At 50.3% G+C, this 20,301-nt stretch overlaps 1 protein-coding gene across 2 annotated transcripts in view; it reads left to right on the forward strand.

Annotated features, from left to right (window-relative positions):
- Positions 1-20,301, forward strand: part of LOC138530138 (uncharacterized) — a 249,224-nt gene that overhangs the window by 39,934 nt on the left and 188,989 nt on the right. The gene's annotated exons all lie outside the window — the stretch shown is intronic.

Consider the following 20,301-nt stretch of genomic DNA (forward strand, 5'->3'; position numbering starts at 1 on the left):
GCATCAAGTCATCATATAGGGGCAGGAACGGTTGTGGTCAGTTTAGCATTAATTTTCCAAGGTGCATTTGGGGATGGGGGTGGGGCATGGGGGTGGAAGTAGCAGGACTTATTCTGTGGCGCGACCCTCGCTCTTGCAATGCTGGATACTCACCTCGTGGGAAATAAGTGTCAATCAACTCGTATAAAAATATGAGTGGACAAGCGGCATAAAAGATTGCCAACTATTTAAAAGTCATACAAATGCCATAGTTGCGCAGCCGTTGTTCCTGAACTTGATGCTCGGTGTATGAGCCACTAACCACACCGAGGCACCTGGGATGGTGCCAGCCGGCAGACCGGTTTTGCAGCTTCTGCTCATAATGGGAGCACACACCAGATGGGGTGATGAGCTGCATTTGCTGGTGTAAGCATGGGCGAGGCCACAAAGAGCAGCTTGTTTTCATCAATCTTATCGCAAGGAGTTTGAGAAGTGGGGTGGGGAGCTAGTTTATTAAGTGGCCAGTCGCGATCGCTTGAACATTTATGCAGGTGTTATCATGAGCCAATGGATCCACACACACTAGTTTCCCATTGCTACACTTTGTATGAAACAAATATATTTAAAGGCATTTAACTACACTTACTTTTCTTTTTAATTAAGTACATGCACATATCCGTTTGTTATGAACTTTATGGTGGGAACCCCTCCGATGCCCCATCACTTTTCACTTGAAAACCATTCATGCTTTTCTGCTGCAGGAGCTAAAAATAAATATTACATCCCCCGTAATTAACTGTAATTAATTGGGTAAACCCATATGAAGCCATTTCACTGGAGTGCTAAACATCACAATTGTAGTGTTTAACGTATTTGCACCAACCTAAATTGTTGTAATCTACCTTTTTTAAATCCTAGCTTGTGTACCAACATAATATACTACCAGTGAAGATAGTTCAGTGGATCGGTGTGCCATTTGGCAAGGGTGTAGAAACTCTAGCTTTTTTGATTTGTATTAATATGATAAAATGGTACGGGTAATTCCATCTATGGCAGGATAATCTGCCATCAGATTCCCCTTTCATAGTGAAGGTGGTCAATCCCCAATGCAGATCCCAAACTCAGAATAAATGGACACACCCCACTAGGGAAAGGGACCAGGCGATAGATTGCAAGCTGAACAAAGTTTATATCAGATAACAGATGCACGCAGAGGACTCTGCTGCTCTGAGAGTGCCCTGCCCAACAATACAGGAACAGTACATTATAAAGGAAAAACATGTCATGCGTGAGGTAATTACATATAGTGAAAAATAATAACGTTCATTGGTGGGACCCTAAGGCCCATTATGTGACAATAAACAGTGCGAGACGTTGATTGGTTGCTGTGGCTGGTGCGACCTGTGGGCACGCGTCAGCTGGACTCCTCTTCGCAGGGTGAAGGTCCGGCTGGGTCCACAAGATGTAACTGTTCTAGCTAATCTAAACTACACAATAATTATTGGCATGCAAAGAGTAATGATGGGCATAAACCTTTTTACCAGAATGGGGAGTCACCTATAAATCGTGGGCAAACATATACACATTCTAATCCAGGCCTTCATGGGTGCAGGAGTGCAGGGGTGCAGTGACTTTTATTCCCAGGTGCCTTATATGGAGGGGGGGGGGTGTTGATCTGTGATTCATTCTCCCCAGTGCCTCATGGATCAAACAAACTTATTGATGGGTGTTGGTCTAATGGAGAATATATGATCACACAGAATTGGGTGGACCGTGGGGAAGGGTCGTTCAAACAGTTGCAAGAAAGAAGCAGAGGGGCAAAAGGTTGTGAAGGCAATAATTTCTAAAGGTGGGGGTTGAAGGGGCAAGAGCAGGTTTGTGGAGACGGAGGAGTACACAAGTCAAGAATTGCCCCGGTCTCACAAAGGGCAATGAGCTCGGAGAAAGAATACTGTTTCTGTTTGCAACAGTTCGCGCCTGGGTTTCCGTGAGCCTGGGTTTCTGTGAGAAAAGGGCCGGAGCGGCACACACAAGGGATGAGGTGGTGGGGGGTCTGTCCGGGCTGGCGGTGCGCGGCGCTGGACTATGGGAGAGAATGCTTTTTAGAAATCGATGTGTGGCCTAGTAAAAAGATGGAGTCTGGGGTATTACAAAATGGAGTCTGTGTCATCCCATGGCTTCTTTCCGCCGTCGTCTCCCTGTGATGGGATGAGCAAACGGATTCCTTTCATGCAGAATGTACGGGGGGTAAAGAATCACTTCCTCCCTTGCAATATGCTCCATACCAAAATCATAGTGTGTACATGTGTGATGCTGCAGCAGTATCTTGATCTGCAGCATCTGCTTTACCAGTGGCTCAGAGAAGGTTCAGAAGTCGCAGATGCCTATTTGATGGCTGCAGTGACAGCCAAGTCTCTGCAGCGCAGGGGCTGCGTTTAAGATATGCATCGCTGTACCAAATCCCTGTCATTCTGGTGGCAGATACGTCTTTAAATATAAACCACTGAGTTATGGTATGGTGGATGGCATTTCTCATAATTATGACGTCCACAGCAATTTGCTATCGCACGTGTCAGCCTTGTGAAAGGATTGTGTATTGAATTTCTAAAGCGCTGCAAGGGACGGATGGGGGGGGGGAGGAGGAGGAGGAGGAGGAGGAGGAGGAAGAGGAGGACTACTACCACCCACTCTAAGTGTTTTGATTTGTTCGTGAAAGCGGGATAGGACATGGTTGCTCCTAATGTGCTGCGGAAGAGCATTCCATAATGATGGGGCCAGCACAGAAAAAGATCTGACTCCAGCTCGAGCACACCTGAACCGGGGGCCACAAAACAAAAATTGATTGGCGGAGCAAAGTGCTCTTGTTGGTTGATAGATGGAAACCTTAGATTGAAGGAATTGGGCTCCCACAGCGTGAATGGCCTGGTGAACCGTACATAGAATCTTAAAATTAACCCTGGCCTTGACTGGCAACCAGTGAAGGCATTGGAGAAGATCTTGTTAATGGGATAGCCTAGGGTCATTGAGAGACAGCCTGGCGGCAGCATTTTGGAGTATCTGAAGCTTCTGGATTAGCATCTCTGGTTGACCAAGATAAATGCTGTTACAATAATCTAAAGCCCCCATAATGGAGGCAGTAACAGTCTTAGCCCTAGCCTCATCTGGGTGAAAGGGGAGAACCTTCTTTAAGGTCTTCAGTTTAACAAACCCCGCCTGGAAGACTGCCGAGATTTGAAATTCCCTCGAGCCAGAGGCCATAACTTTGATGCCTAGGCTTTTGACAACCACAGATGGAGTTGGACATTGCCCCAGACAAACAGGCCAATAGTCTGAGGTCCAACAAGAGTTGGCCGACTCCTTACCAATCACCAATACCTCAGTCTTCTCGTTCAGTTTCAAGCAGTTTTCTGACATCTACTTCCCTACTGCTATGAGACAATCTCTCAGACGCTGGGGGGAGGGGCTTTCTTGGGAGGCAGAGGCTCAGGGGGCTATAGCCCCTGGTCTTTTGGTTGTAGCCCCGGATAGAATCTCGGGAGCTACAACCAAAAGGCTAGCTAGCCCACAGTCCCGACAGTTCCGACATCAGCATAGCCCCAGGTCTTTTCCAGACCTAGCAACACCCCTGTTGGGAGGCATTGATCCGAAAGGGAATCTGGGTGTCAACTGCATATATTATTCCTAGCAAAGCTGTCATTGCCACTGTTTGCAGGACTGTAGCCTTGGGGATTGCCTCTTTATTCCTTTCAGAGGGCCGGTAACACCCTCCCCAGAGAGACAGCAACTCCACAGGAAGCTGTCCTGGGAACAGGAATCAAAGGGCACACTCATTCACAAAAGACTCAGGCTCACACCAGGGTGCTGCATATCTAAAGGCCTTTGATTATATTGAGAAGGGAAGGGAAGGGAAGGGCGGGGTTAGGGTAGACGGAGGAAGCTCTTTGCATTTGGGGGAAGGTTTCACTATCTTGTTTCTCCCTGCCTATATCTTTCCTTCCTGTCCCCTCCACTTTTTTAACACAATGCACTTTGTGTGTGACTTCAGAAGGCAAAGTCCACTTATTTCAAGAACATGGATTGGACCCCTAAAGCATGCTAACTTTAGGCCAACCGCCTGTGGGCTTTTGCCTTGAAAATAAGGGGTCACCCACTCCTTTGTGGAGTCACTTTTGGACTAACACTTAAAGAATTCATCGGACCTCTGTTGGGAGAGTTGCAGTGAGGTGAAGACTGAGAGTCCAAGGCAGATGCAAGCTCTGTCCCCTAACCATCTCCATGGATCATTAGGGGTGAACTGCTGCTAGGACAAAACCTGCTTCTCTGCCAGCCACAATGGTACCCAGGATTTATCTTGTTGAGGGACACCTGCAGTTCTGGGCCAGCCTCCCCTGTCTTTGGGAGCCCGACAACAAGGGCTAAACCGCTCCTCTAGCCCCTGGAGCAAACAGAAGACCAAAACAGCCAGGACATCTGTGTTTCTCCATCGAACTACTTCGAACTGCGATTCGAGCCTGTTCGTTGCCTTTGAACCTGCAGGACCATCCAGAGCTTCTTTTGGCACTCTATCGTGAACCACTTCACGGTGTGTTCAAACTTGTTTGTTGTAGCACCATGCTAGCTGAGCGTAAGGTTGTCTGGCTCGAACTTGAAGCTCTTCAGTGCACTTGCCACATTTGAACCACTAGAATCTTCATTGCTGATCTCCATTGACAGTCTACCAGATGCTGGGGCCTTTGCATTGAGACCTCTTGAACGCTGTACCAGAGGCGCTTGATTCGAACTGCGTATCCAGTCACCGGCCTCCTTGCTGTCGAACCGAACCCTGTCTAGGGCAATGTAGTTGCTGTACCTGAACCGATGGACTGCACATTCAAACGTGTTCACTGCCGCACCACGCTGCTGAGCGTGTCATTGCCGCGACTCGAACTACAAGCTCTTTAATGACCTGCTACCTTTGAAATGCTGCTCGATCCATTTGCATCTTCGCTACCAATCTTTATCGCCATTCAAACTGTGCCTGGTGGACCAGTGAGCCCTGGTCCTTGAATGCCTTCTTCACAGTCGAACCAACTGTCAAATGGACCCTGGTGGCCCTCGCAATCTGCACTTCTTTAAGCAATGCATTCGAACAACAGAAAGCTCCTGTATGACCCTTCCTCGACACCATTTCCCATCTAGAACAACTTGACCGATACGCTCGAACCTCATGGAACGGAACAAACCTCATCAAGAAACCTGGTTTGATGCAGTTGAACAGTCAAGAATCGCAGAAGCTATTGTTGACTGACAAGTGCCCCCATGGTCTATCCTTGGGGCCCTAGACACTGGTTGGGTCACCCTTAATCCCGTCTCACACCCGAACATATCCTTTTGACAAATGTGTTTTTCGCTTACTTTGCACCCCTGATTCAGGACCCAGAGTGCTACATCCTTCTATCTGTATATTCTGTGTTTTTTCCAGGAGGGTTTTGTATAGTTTTTTTTTTTAAGTCATTTTGGCACAGTCGCAGTCCTTCCAGCACAGATCTACAAAAGAACCGCTGGTAAAATACTTTCAGTCCTATCCAGTGCTGTAAATGGAAAAAGAATGTATTTTGGGAACTCCCTACGCCACCCATTCTTGTGGAGTGTGTGAGTCAGGCTGAGGGGCAGAGCTCCAGTTTAGGTCGAGTAGCACCCATATCTGTACAAGGAACCCAATCCTGAAAACCACAAACTTTATATTTGAAAAAATGTCTGTGGTCATGATACAGCAAGAAACCCTTCTGTGAGCAGGTAATGCAAGTTGGGCTGTCTACTCTTTTCTCTTGTCAGTAAATTGCAAGAAAAGTATACCTATTTGGAAGCTTTGCGTGTGAGATGTGAGGCTTGGGCTATTTCACACAGATCCCTTACGTCTTATTCAATCTTGTAAGTATTCGGCTGAGAGCTCCCGAGCGTAGATCTGGGGGACTGCTGGGCAAGCCTAGACCGGTGGATTTGAGCCTGGGGCTGGAATGGCACTCCGACTGCATCGTAGCTGTGTCTTTTTTTTTGGAGCATCAGCTGTCCATATATGTGTTTAAATTACAATTCACAGGTTCCAATCCTAGTAACGCTGATTTTAGTGTCTCGTCCTTTTGAAGTCTATAAAATGAGCATTTGTTTTTATGGAGTGTAATTGGATAGAAAATGTTTCATAGTTATTCTTTTATAACGCGCTTAATACCGGGGATTGGTTTGTAAGCATGCAATGGGGATTCAAACCTGTGTTGCTGTGCGTTGTCTTGCTTCCAAGACAAATGGGTTGCCCCTGAGCTAACCCCCCCTCACTATATAAAATGTTCATCAAAACATAGTTTGTTTTCTGATTTTTATATAGCAGCAACACTTCTGATGAGGTACCATGTAGGCTGGGTGACTGGATGGGACTGGGGTAGCTTCGGAGACTGGGTGCCATCACTCACTTTGTGATGTAGGCTTCAGTCCATTAGCAGCCTTGGGCCCATAGCCCTATCCATGAACTTTGGCATTCCCTAGCTGTCTTAGTCTAGGCGGCCTGCGAAGCTGAAAAAAGCAAAAGAAAGGTCCTCTGAGCACGAAAATCATGGGACTGGATCAAGCTACAAAGGGGTAGGGGGGTAGCGGTTTCAAAAGTCTGCATCAACCTTCAACCTCCAGAACCTATCTTGCTTCTCCCTCCCAGTACCCCAAGAAGGGGAAATGTGGGGTACACGTCCCAAACCAGCAAGAGTACACCCCTGCTCCAGTGACTCCTTCAGCTGCACAGGGAAGCCCCTTCCCACTAGTATGGTGATTCCTAATGTGCATCTGGGAAGACAAGGTGATTACGGTCTGCCTTAATTCAGAAGTTTCTTACCATTGTTGGGAGGACTCACTAAGAAGAATGCTATTGCTTCCATACATAAGGCATTTGCTGTTAAGTCTGGAAAACCATATTTGGGGGGAAAAAACACGAGAATTTGGAATTTTGACGATTGTAGGCCACATACCTTCAATGTGGGTGTTTGCTGATCTATAGACCCCTTGATGAAGAACTGGTTTCAGAGGTGGTATTCTGCCCTAGTCTATGTTTGTGTGAGGATCCGGAATGCTGTATGACGAAGGAAAACCCTTGTGCATCCAAGCCAAATAAGGAAGAACCTATGTACCTACATGGTGTCCGATGGCAGCACAAACAAATGTGGATTCAAGAGGGCAGCCCTCGTGAAAGTAAGAGTAGGCAACAGAGGCCTGCCCACTGATCAGTAAGAACTAAAAAACAAAACCTATTTTGTAATAATATGAGATATAAATAAGAATTAACTTCAAGTTTGCACGTGCTCCCTGAAGATCATGTCCCCTTTTGTAAAAACTCACCAGAAATTATTACCCATACAATGGCCTGAAAAAAGGGATATTGTTTAACCCAAGTTTGGCTGGCCGGTAGTAAAATGTGAGCGGTTTCCCAGCAGGCTGGTGGTGACTCTGAAAACCAGTAAGGGCTGGGGAAGAAAGTCAAGTTACCTCTGGGGATGTCTACAGGACTGTGACAGTGAAGCATGTGACAAAGCCTTTCTCTATCAACTACCCTTTCATATGCTCAGTGCTTTAAGTGGGCTAGGTGGGGCAGAACCCTTGCAGTCTGAAAAACCTTCTGAGCCAGGGCTCTGCCGTACTTCTCTTGGTCGCCCACTGCAGAAAATAGATGCAAAAGATCTATAGATATGTACAAAATGTAATGCTATGCAGTCTTCAATCGCCATCCTGTGGCTTTGGCACCCCCAACGACTGCAACATGCAGCCACGGATTACAGGAGTTGGGCGGCTTCTGCCCGCAGTGAGTCATTGAAGCAAGTAGGAGTCCAAGCACAGTCATGATGGTGGGGCAGAGGGCGAGCGTGGGTTCAACGGGTTAACATGAAATCCTCATCTACGGTCACATGCTGTTGGGTCCTGCCACACAACTGAGGATCCTGCTTTGTGTGCTGCAGGCAGCAATTCATTTTGTGTTCAATTTGAGAAATTGCTTTACTTGGTAACTTAACATCTATTTTTTTTTAAAGAGGCTACGTGCTATGACGGCACTGCAGATCGTTTTTCGCTTTAAAAACATTAAACCGGATATTCAGAGTTGATACCTTTTCATAAATAAATGGTGTCAACTCTGTAGCTCCTGAGCCAGCACCTGCTTTTGGTGTCTGCCTACTCCCCCGCTGCCCGCTAAAAGGTATTCATTTAGAAGTTTGCTTCTTTTTTTTATTTTATTTTTTTACTTTAGTTTTATTAGCATTTTTAGATACAACAAACACATTCAAGAAACCAAACCCCCTCCCCCCGCTCTCCCCCCCAACCCCTGCCTTCCCCCTTACCCTGTGTTCAAAAACCTATATTTGCCTTGGGAGAATGTCAATGTTCAGTCCTTCGCCTGTACCGTGGAGATGATGCGATTTGTGGCCTTTCATCTGATGGTCAGATGCTGCTTTTCCCCAGGTCGTGGGTTCCCTGGCGTGTTGTCTCACCTTTCGGGGTCAGTCCTGGCTCGTTCAGGCCGGAAGCCTGGCGTCCATATCAATGAACGTCCCAGCCCCAAGACTGCTGTACACCATACCAGTTTGTGAGGAACGTGCTGCTTTCTTTTTTCAACACCGCAGTGAGTTTGTCCATCAAGAACATATTTTTCATTTTTAGCAGCCAGTCCTCTTTGGAGGGGGGCTCTGGGCTTTTCCACTTCTGGGCAAGGGCCACTCTGCCCGCCCTCAGCATGGTTTCCCACATCCTAGGGTATTGATATAGCTCTGTTTCCTCCGGGTGGAGACCCAACAACATTGTTAAGGGATTCAGTGGCAAACCTTCTTCTATTACCTCTGCCATCCAATCCCGCATTGAACCCCAGTAGTCCTGAACTTTGGGGCAGAGCAACCACATGTGTCCTCTGGTGCCAGACTGTCCGCATCCTCTCGGACACCTAGGCAAGAACCCCGAAAACATCCGCGACAACTTCGCGGGGTCCCTGTGCCACCCCTGTAAAGTTATGCTCCATGTCCGAGGTGAACAAATTTCCAAATTTCCGTGAAATGCTATCTTAAAGATTCTGGCCCAGGAGTCCTCGGAGATCTCTTCCCCTGCTAGGTTGTTCCAAAACATACGAAAGTTCCTTCTGCCTTGAAGGTCGTAGGTGTTTAAGATTTTATACATGTTGGACACCGCCCCTTTCCTTGAGGTCGCCAGATCGAGGAGTTTTTCGAAGGGGGTCAGCTGTCTTCTCAAGTTCGGGTTGCAGAGGGTGCCCTTCAAGCGGAGGTATTGGAAGATGGACAGTGAATCTCTTACGAGAGCGTCCCTGAGGTCCTCGTATGTTAGGAATTACCCTTCTCTGAACAACTGCCCCGCCCATTCCATTCCCTTATCCGACCATTCCTGAGAGTGCCGGAACCCCCTGCTTCCCAGTCTAAGGGGGTGGCTCCAGAGAGAGGTCATCGGGGACGGCCAGGTGGTGAGGTGAGCAGTCCGGGGGGCCCTCTCTCCAGATGTCCCAGAGGACTCCCAGGGTCGAGTCGGACCTTAAGTGTTGTGGAATCGACCTGCGAGGGGCCCACAAGAGGTCTCGTACCTTCAGGGGATGGGCGTCCATGTCTTCCAAGTAGGTCCAATACGTCCCCATTCCCTCTTTCATATGCTCCAGTAGGACGCGCAGTTGGGCGGCACAAAAGTAGAGGTAAAAATCCGGGAGCCCAAATCCCCCCTCCTCCCTAGGCAGAGACAAGGTGGTCCTTCTTATTCTCGGGGTTTTCCCCTGCCACACAAAGTCTCGAACCCCCTTTTGTAGCTCTCTAAAAGTCTGAGCGGAGATGTTGGTTGGGAGAGCCATGAAAAGATAGAGAAGCCGTGGTAATATATTCATTTTTACTGCAGTCATTCGGCCATACCACAATAGGATCATCTCGTCCCATCTCCTGAAATATGATTTGATCTCTGCCATCATGGGGTCATAGTTAGCGGCGCTCAATTTCGATATATCTCTGCTGAGAGGAGTACCTTCTCCACTTTAATCCTGTGAAACCAGTCTAGAAGGTTGAGCCCCGGGTCTATTGTTCTCATAGGGAGCAAGACAGATTTAGCGGCATTTATCTTCAGGCCTGAGAAGCGACCGAAAGCGGCCACCAGCGCCAGGAAGGGGGGGAAGTGATGCGCCAGGGTCCACCAGATATGCCAGGATGTCATCTGCAAACAGGGAAAGTTTGAATTCAACGTCCCCCCCTTCTGATCCCCCTGATGTCCGGGTGAGCTCTAATTGCTATTGCCAATGCCTCCATCGTGAGGACGTATATAAGGGGGAGAGAGGGCAGCCCTGCCTTGTCCCTCGGGAGAGGGGAAATGGTTCGGACAGGCTCCCATTCACCTGTACCCTTTCCGTGGGTGCCCTGGAGCGGGCGGTCACCCAGCTCATGATGTGGGGCCCGAAGCCCATCCCCTGGAGGAGGAGTCCCATGTATCGCCACTCGACCCTGTCGAAGGCCTTCTCCGAGTCTAGGGAGAGGACACATGCGTTTAGCCCCGACGTCTGGGCAAAGTGGAGGTCTATTGTCTTGCGTATATTATCCGACCCTTGCCTTCTCGTAATAAAGCTCACTTGGTCACCATGGATTAGCTTTGGCATAATTCCCTCCATCCGCCTCCCCACCACCTTGGCCAGAATCTTGATGTCAATATTTAACAGAGATATGGGGCGATTTGAGGAGCATTCCACGGGGTCCCTCCCCTCATTGGGCAGAACTGCTATTATGGCCCCCATCATGGACTCTGGGAGGATGCCGTCCACCAGGACAGCATTGAAGACTCTCGCCAAGACCGGGGCCAGGGTGGAGCGGAATCTTTTATAGAAATAGACTGTGAAGCCGTCATCCCCGGGGGAGGTTCCCACTTTCATCCCGCCTATCACCTTATCAATCTCATCCTCTGTCACCGGGCCCTCCAACTCCTCTGCCATCTCCCGCGAGAGGGATGGGATTTGTATGGAGTTTAGGAAATCCTCTATCTGGGAATCGTCCTCCTCGTATTCCGAGGAGTAGAGGGTTCGTAGTATTGGTGAAAGGCTTCTCCTATGTGGGAGGAGTCACGGCCGAGATGTCCCTGGGTATCCCTCACCTCCTTCACCCTTCTACTTCTCTGGACCTCCCTTAGCTTCCAGGCTAGGATTTTATCGGCTTTGTCCCCCTTCTCATAGTATTTTTGTTTTACCATTAAGAGGCTCCTCTCGGTTTTGTGTAGGAGCAGATCTTTCAGCTGAAGCCTGTAGTCCTCCAGTGCAGCCACACGGTCATGCTCTAAAGCCTGGTCCGGGGAGCTCCCGGCTAGAGGCAGGCTATTTTACACCGCAGGGCTTTCTCCTGGGCTTCCCTCTCCTTCTTCATGGAGCCTATTTTTATGGGGACTCCCCGTAGGGTTGCCTTAAAGGCGTCCCAAAGTGTGTGCATGGCCACCTCTCCGTTATCGTTAAACTAAAAAAAACTCTGTTATGGAGTCGAGGATTTCCTGGGCCAGTACCTCATCTCTTAATAGGGCATCATTGCATTTCCAGCGCCCTCTACGTTCTTCACACCAACCCAGCGCTAAGGTGATTCGGACCATGTCGTGGTCCGACCAGGGTACTGGGTCTATCCCATGGCCTGCTACATATGGAGTGAGGACCTCGTCTACCAAGATGTGGTCTATTCTCGAGAACGAGTTCTGAATAGTTGAGTAATAGGAGAAGGAGGGGGTCCCTACTCTGGGAGATGGGATCGTATTTGACAGTCCCAGGTCCCTGTTAACCCTCTGGAAGTGGTGCTCCATGGCCTCATCCGTGTGTCTGAGGTACTGGAGGCTAACCCGTCTTCTGTCAATAGTTGGGTCTAGGACCATGTTGAAATCTCCCCCACCACAAGTGGGCCCTGTACGAACAGCCTCAATTTGTCCCCTACCTCCTCCCAGAATTGGGCCTGGCCTTCGTTAGGACTATACACTACTGCTAGCGTCAAGGGAGACCTCTGCAAGGAACCCCGCACCATCAGGTACCGACCCTCGGGGTCTCTCTGGATGGCCTCCTTCTCGAAGACCATATCCCTCGCCACCAATATGGCCACCCCTCTTTTTTTGGTCTTGTGGGAGGCGTGAAAGACCTCTCCAATTCTTCCCCCTCGCATTCTGGGCTCTTTTCCCTTTGCCCAGTGTGCCTCCTGCAGAAGGAGCAGGTCAAGATTCGCCCTCCTAAATTCCCTATGGACCAGGGAACTCTTTGTGGGGGTGTTCAGCCCCCGCACGTTGAGGGTGCCCACACCCAGGGCCGGCCGGGCATCAGCCATGATCTGTGTTTTCCTCTCTGTTAGCCACTGTCATCGCATCATTACTCCCTTCTTGCTCCCCTTGTTTCATCTTTTGGACAGTTTCGGAACCTTCCCCCAACTGCCCCCCAAACCCTTTCCCCAACAAACAAACCCCAACTGATTCGTACTCCCCCTGCTCCCCCCCCCCACCCCGGCGTCCAGCCAGATAGTTCCGCCATTTCTGGCATTTTGGCCAGACCACCAGCCCGCCTTCTTCGGCCAGGAAATCTTTTAAAAAACTTGAAGCCCCTCGTCCCCCCGGTTGGCCCCGCCATACTTGCTTTACTAGGGGATTCAGGGAACTACTTAGACTGCAGTTTCTCATTTCCAGACCAACAGGTGGTCATGCCCCATTACACGTCCCCATGGTCCGAGCTCCCGTGACGAACTCGGCCGGGATACCAGGCGTTCATCCCTCGGAGTCATTCCGTTTTCCCTCCTTTGTCGGGGAGGGAGTGTTCATCTTCCTGAATTTCCTTGGGCCAGATTTCTTTCTTCCTTTCACTCGACGGGCCCTGGCCTTTCGCTCCACCCGAGACGGGTCCAGTTGTCCCCCTCCGAGGGGCCGGGTCCGTCACGTAGTCCTGAATGGCCCCCTTGATATCCTCTTCGGTGGTCAACGTCGTCCGCTGACCCAGGTATTCGAAGGTTAGAGAGAAGGGGTAGCCCCATCTGTATCGTACCCCCTTCTCTTTTAACAGATGTGTGAGGGGGCGGCACATCCTGCGCTTGGCCAACGTATATGCGGAGAGGTCCTGGAAGATGGAGACCTGGGAGTTATTATACGTGACTTCCTGAGCTTTTCTGGCAGCCTCCAGCACCCGTGTCTTGTCGGCATAATAGTGGAACCGGACCAGAATCGATCGAGGTCCACCCGCCCGTCCTCCCGCCCTGTTCACCCGATCAAATATGAGTTCAGTGGTCATCTCGTCTCAAAAGAGGAGGGCGATAATGTCTCGCACCACTCGGGTGACCTCTCTCTCCGTCTCCCCCTTCGCCTCAGGGACCCCAAAGAATCTGAGGATGTTTCTCCGTTCCCTGTTTTCAAAATCATCCATTTGTCTCAACCTCTCCTCCTCCCGTTTTTCAAGGGCAGATAGCCTCATGTCCATCTCCACCTCCAGTGTCGCTGAGGATGACTGGTTAGATTCCACCTGAAGGAGCCTATCCTCCTCTTTGTCTATTCTTTGACCCATTTTGTCAAACTTTTGGGCAAAGTCGGAGCGCATGTCTCTTATCTCCTGTAGAATGGAGGGCGAAGCCCCTTTCCATTGCCTCCGCCGAGGGCGCCGAGGCTCAGGCTGGGCCATTGCACTGTAGTGGGGCAGGCTGAAAGTGCGGGGCCTGGATTCTTGGTAACGGTATTTTTGTAGCTTCCTCTGCCAGCCCATCTGATTGCCCGGCTTACCGTTAAGTGTGCCTCGCTCCTGCGGGGGCAACAGAGTCACCTGGCAGGTCCGCTGATAACTCGCCCTCCCATCCCCGGGCCTCCCGGGTGCCCGAGTGAACGCTGTCGGGCGGGCACACGCCCCGCCAGCCTCACGCGGGGGCCTCACACCCAGAGCAGGGGTCCTGGGGTCTTCGGGGTCCTCTGCGCACTCCAGGGAGGGGGGGGAGGTGCCTCGTTCCCTCCGTGGTGGGAGCCGATGCTCTGACCCGCCTGTGGTAATGGTGGCGTCCCTCGCGGGGACGGTCGTCGGGCCCGGGGAAAGGCGGGCGGGGCCCCTCCTCCGTGGGTCCCCGGTAGTTCACCCCGCCCGATCGGGAGCTGCAGGAGAGGGTTGTCGCCGCCGCGTCCTCAGGTGTTGGACTTGGTCCGCGGAGGGAGACGGCTTCGCTGCTCTTCAGGCCTCTCGCGTGGGGCTCCAGGCACGGCGCGGAAGCAGGCCTCTGGATTAGGCGGCCTACGGCTCCTCCCTCGCCCAGCTCTCCGGAGGCGGTTTTGCCGCAGAGGCCGCGGTTCTGGATCTCAGCCTTCCGGGGGGCTACCGATGCCGCTGTTTTTTTTTCTCGGTGGGGGCCCTGGGGGTTAACTGCCCGTCCCGGTCCTTCGTTCTCAGTGTGGGGGTCTCCGGGTGGGGGGGGGCCTCAAACCCCAGTTCGACCTGGCCGCTGACGGAGCGTGGGTTTCAGGCTGCCATTGCCTTTGCGCCCCCTGGTGGCCTCCCCGTTCGCTTCTTTTTTAAAGCTAAAATCAATCTCTTTCTTGGTTTTTGCTTTAAAATAAATCTGTACTGCTTACTTGGTAACAGGGTATTCAAATTCAAACTTGTAAAAGAATAACAGGCCAAGCTACAATGCACTAAATTACAATGTAAAACCATTTTCGTAAAGTTACTGTATGTTTGGCGTTTTGTGTGAACGGATCCCACCACAATTTAGACTGCTTCCTTGTTAGAAGTATCTGGGGGAAGCCAGCGTTTCCTTTTCTGCAAGACCATGGCTGCGATGATGTAAGACCCAAACCTCTGTGGGGACAACAAGGCATGCAAAGGACTGCTAATGGAGCCGAGCGCAGGGAAGTGACTTCACCAATCTAGTTGCAGTATCACCTCCCATAGCCACGCCCAAGGGGGCTGGAGTCTGTTAAATGGACGTAACTTTATAAACTATATACTGGGTTATGTCCTCGGAACCAAATAAACAACCAAAAAAGACATATTTGCATGAGGCCAACTTTATTCATTCCATTCGGGGTATCCTAGCTTTCCCAATTCTAAACCCAGAGCTACAAGTCCAAAAATTAAGGTAAAATAAGGACTGGGCTAATGTCCTGTGAATGGAATGTATAATGTTGGCATGTATGTTTAATTTGAAGAGCTGAAGCAACTGCTCCTCTAGTGTCTGCATCAATCCCCTTTCTATCTCCTGCATACCAGTCTGTCTTGAGTACCTGCACTGCTCCTCTGGCCCATTCGCTCTTAAGTATATTGATTCGTCCGTTGGTGGCTGAGAGCACATGCTCCAAGTCACCAGTTCCATGTGGCTCACATTGGGCCTGAGTGTTTTCATTTGGGTATGTCTAACAAATCCCAGGCCCTCAGCCTTTGCACTTTTCTGAATTCCTCGGTTTAGTCTGCGCCTGGACTTCTCCATGCCTATGTGAGACGCCATCCCACGGCATTGTAGTCTGGGCACCACCTCAGACCAGATGATGTTATTGCCCGGCAATCCTTGCGCCAATGCACACAGGCCCACTTCTATCTGGGCCCATAATCGGCCTCTCTCCAACATAGCGAGGTCCTTACCACCTAAATGTACCACCAGTACCCTTGGTGCCGGCCTCCACTGCAGCTGCCTGTGCGCTGCTGGCAGAAAAGAGTGCCATCTCATACGTGGTGCCCCGATCCAAACCACCCTGTTCTTTTGTAATCCTAAATTTGGAGCCAGTACCCATAGATGGGCCGCATTCTTAGCCCAAGTAATAAATGAATGGCCCATAATCCATACTGCGTCATCTGTTGATAGGGCATTTTTTAAAGGGCATTTTTTAAATGTTTCTCAACTATGCAATTTCTATCAGTCATAACCAACAATTCAGTCCGTTAACATGCAGAGATCCCCCGCTAGTTAGTCCCTGTACTGGACTCCGGCTTAACTTGTGGCCTAACACACAGCCGAAAGCGGTTTGACTGCCATCTGCCTTTCTTCTGAATTGCTGGTACCGGCATGCCCTGTAGAAGGCAGCCGTGGCGACACCTATCCGGAAACTGTGGGATGATCATGCCTTGCCATGATCCCCCCCCACTGCACCCAGCGTGGTTGACCGCATTCTTTTGAATTGGTAGTTGGTCAGTGGGGCACTGCTAGAATGTATAAGGAGGGGGCCAGGCTTCTGGGGCCTCAAAGCCAAGAAGGCCCTTAACAGTGCAACTGGACATCTGTCGCTGCAGGTGGATTGGTGCAGCACAACCCACTTCCCCTTGCCCCCTTGATCATTCTTGCAGTAGTGCAACTTGATGCTCAACACCTCCCTGTCAGCCCTTTAACTGAAATGCACATCCTTCAAGGCCAGAGCCCTACCGGAGTGGTCATCCATGCCTGCTGCCACTAATTGGCTCACCCGGAAAGCCCCAAAAAAGGCCAGTGAAAATACCGCCCTGAACAGTGCCACTTCAAATTCATTAAAGCATTCCCCAGTCAAAGCGCATAATAGCATCTTCAATAATTCAAAGTCGATGGGTTTCCGACCATCCCGCTTGGGTCCCTCAGACTGGCCCCATCCCTTCAATGCCATGCGAACCAAGAACTCTTTGGTGGGGTCCTTCCTCCCGCTTAATTTGCAGTGAAGCACTATGGCCGCAAGGAGCCCCAAAGCCCAGCTCCTGCTCTTAGTATCACCATGCGCCCATACAACAAATGCACGTACCTGCTCCTCTACTGAACAGTCTGTTATTTGCAGGGCTTCTGCCACATTCATAAACTTACGGTAGCCCTGCTGGTACCTGGACCTAACACCTGGTGTGAGTGATCGCTCCTCCCAAGTTCCAGAGTGCCTTGTCCACAACACCAGCTACCATCACTTGCTCCTGAACAACGCCTCCCTCCTTCCTTGCCGTTGGATGGGCCTCCCGAAACTTGCGCCACCGAAAACAAGAAGGAGCATCAGGGGCAACATTCACCACACCCTGTACATGTCGAGCCCTGAACTTGATATTCCTGTGTAAGCATACCTCCACCAATCTCCTTAATGGGCTCCGAACTGCTTGGAATGATACAGACTGCATGTTTATGGCCTGAACCACAGCCTTGTTATCACACCAGAAGCGCACCCTCTTGTTCTCCAGTTCCTTGAGTGCTACGACAGTAGGGAAGAGCTCCAGTGCCATGATATTCTTGGTCGTACCCTTCTTGTGCCACTGGGTCGTCCATTTTTGGGTGCACCATTCCTGCCCCAATATTAGCCCAAATCCTTCATTCCCTGAAGCATCTAAGTATAACTGTAATTCACCACTGGTCTGCCACAGGCTTCTCCACAATAGCACACCACTAAATTCCCAGAGGAAGGACCGCCACATGCGTAAATCATCTTTCAAGGCCAACCCCAGCCGGATGTGGTGATGCCCCTGCAAAACCCTGTCTGTCGCCCTTGCCAATCTACGAGCGAACTCCCGGTCTGCAGGGATGACCTTAGCCATAAAATTCAATTTCCCCAATAATTACTGCACTCCTTCCAGCGTGGTCCTATCTTTTGACAAAGTGTTCTCTATTTCTGTAATCAACTAAGACGCCTTCTCTTGTGGCAACCTGCAAGTACCCTTTACTGTATCTATCTCAATACCTAAAAAGGTTAATACCTCAGTGGGTCCTTGGGTTTATTCAGGTGCCATTGGGATCCCCATTGTGGCCATTAAGTTTCTAAAGGAAGACGGCGCATTACCACAGTCAATCGACCCCTCCCGGCCCATGAACATAAAGTCATCAAGATAATGGATGATTTCACCCCGCTGCTCCACCCTGCGAACTGCCCATTCCAAGAATGTGCTAAATGCTTCAAATAGTGCACAAGACACCGAGCAACCTATTGGCATGCATTTGTCAATTTGGAAACCACCCTCCCATTGAACCCCAAAAGGTAAAAACTGTCTGGGAGTACAGGTAAAAGGCGGAATGCAGGTTCTATGCCCCCTTTGGCCAAGAGTGCCCGTCTCCCAATAGTGGTGACCATTAGCATGGCCTGGTCAAACGAGACATAATGCACTGAGCAGAAGTCCTGTTGCAGCCAATCATTGACCGAGTCACCTTTCGGGTATGAAAGGTGGTGAATCAATCTAAACTTTCCATTCTCCTTCTTGGGCACAATGCCCAAGGGGGAGACTATGCAGTTGGGGAGCGGGGGGAGGGGAAGGGGCCCCCCTCTCTGCCAAGTTCCACATCTTTTTCTAGTTTTTGTCTGACCACCTGCGGCTGCTGGAGCGCTGAAGGGAGGTTCCTGGCCATGACATGCCAGTGGCCCACCATAAGGGATCTTGAACCCCTCGCCAAAGTCTTCCCACGACCAATTTTGCTACTTCACCCTCGGGTAATCCTGCAAAAATTCCAGCAAAACTCTCCTGTCCACCGGGGAAGAGCCTTTTGCCCATACCCCTTTATTGGCCCCCTCTGTGCTGGCCTCTGCCCCTAGCGCCCCCATCCGTCTTGAAACAGCTTGTAATCTAGTGGCTTCCCCCACACTTGGAGCATTGGTGTGGGAATCTGCACCTAGGCCCCCCACGACATGACTCTTTGTTAAAAGATCTACAGGCCCTTCCTGGCATGAAGCCCCCCAGCGTGCTTGCTCATTCCCCCTCTGTACTGAGGGGGCTGACTGAAAGGGCCGCCAGTCACTTTTCTGGTTCTGCTCTGGTAGCATGCCATGGCTTCCTTGAGCCTCTGGATATTTCCCCGTTTGGTTTACTGACCCTATCCTTACCTCCAATGAATGACACCCAACCTTCCATGTCTTTTTTAAATTTTTAACATTTTTTTATCCCATGTCACCTCGGGTACTAGAGCCAAATTGGACCTAAAATCCCTGTCATAATCGATCCATTCCGTGGAGTCATACTTATTATGTTCATTTATAATAACCCCCCATGTATTTCCACAAAGCTGGACCCCGACCTGGATCTTTTTCCATCTAGACTGCAGCCAACAGAGCCTTTTCGCAATTATGTATGTTCTCATCTTGCCTGTTCTTCTTCTGCCTCTTCTTGTCATCCACCTTGCTTATGGTAATGTCTGGGTCTGCTGTCTCCACTGATAACAGTGAAAATGTATCAAAATACTCCCTTGCCCAGATTCTTTCTTTGACCTGCATAGGGATATGCCATGCCATGCCATGGTGGATCTGCCAGATAATAAGGGTGCTATAGTTACTAGTGGGGAGTGGGGGGGTAACATCTCCTACAACACACCCTCCATTGCTACCCCCACCGGTCGTCCCGGCTAATACCCCAGACTGCTGAGCTGGCTGCTGCGCCAGTACCTCCGGCTCTGGGGTTTCCCTCACATTAAACAGATAGGAACTCCAGCCCTGTTCCCCCAAAAATGGTCTGGTTCTGTAGAACTAAAGAACTCTGTGAAGCGGCCCCCTCTTCCCCCACTACACTTGAGACCCTTGCGATGGCAGCCGGCTCCGGGGGGTGCTTCCCACGCCTCTATAATGGCTCTCCCCCCCAATAATTTCAATATCTCGCCTAGTGTCTCATTCAACTTTTCACTCATCCCTGCAACTACTACCGGGTTCACTTACCAAACAGCTAGCTGTTCATTAAAGAGCGCAATTGCATCGTTATTTGTAGTACCCAGCTCATTTACTGTAGCCAAGGCCTGTTGACCTGCAGCCCCCGGGTTACCTATGGGAGCATCCAGCTCGCCTGCGGGATCTTGTGGCGGAACATCTTCCTTACCCTTTGTTTTTTGCACTACCCGCTTCTTTTGTGGTGATGTCTCAAGTTCGCCCTCCCCCTGTGACAACACAACCCCGCCTGGCACTACCGCCACAGCCTTACCCTTTGGCACTCTGGCTACCCTTTTTTCTTTGGGCGGCGTCGCGCTGGTAGTAGGTATCTCACTAGCTGGTGGGGTATCCAATACTGGGGGTGCACACACCTGGGCCTGCACAATCTGCTGATGAAAAGGCAATTCCTCTGCATCCGCCAACATCTCTTTTGCCCAGTCTTTTCCCCCGGTTGCGCATTTTTTCTTGAAAACGTGCGAACATCTGAGCCTGCTCGTCAAATTCGTCCCTGCAAGAACTTTTCAAAACTACATCCATTCCTGAAAACCTGTCTGGTGACCCTAGTTGAAACATGTTGTGTGTCTTGTATTGGGTAAAACGATGTATTAGTTGTGTGCTGGCCAATGTACTTAATGCCACCCTTCCCCAATTATCCCCAGTTGCTACCCAGCCTTCCCGCTTATCCTGGGTAATATTATATAATTCTGCAGCTTATACACATAAACCTGATAATCAACCTTACCGGTCCATCTTTGT

The sequence above is a fragment of the Ambystoma mexicanum genome, chromosome 1q, assembly GCF_040938575.1.
Source record: "Ambystoma mexicanum isolate Mex_15411 chromosome 1q, UKY_AmexF1_1, whole genome shotgun sequence".
In the NCBI taxonomy this organism is placed as follows: Eukaryota; Metazoa; Chordata; class Amphibia; order Caudata; family Ambystomatidae; genus Ambystoma; species Ambystoma mexicanum.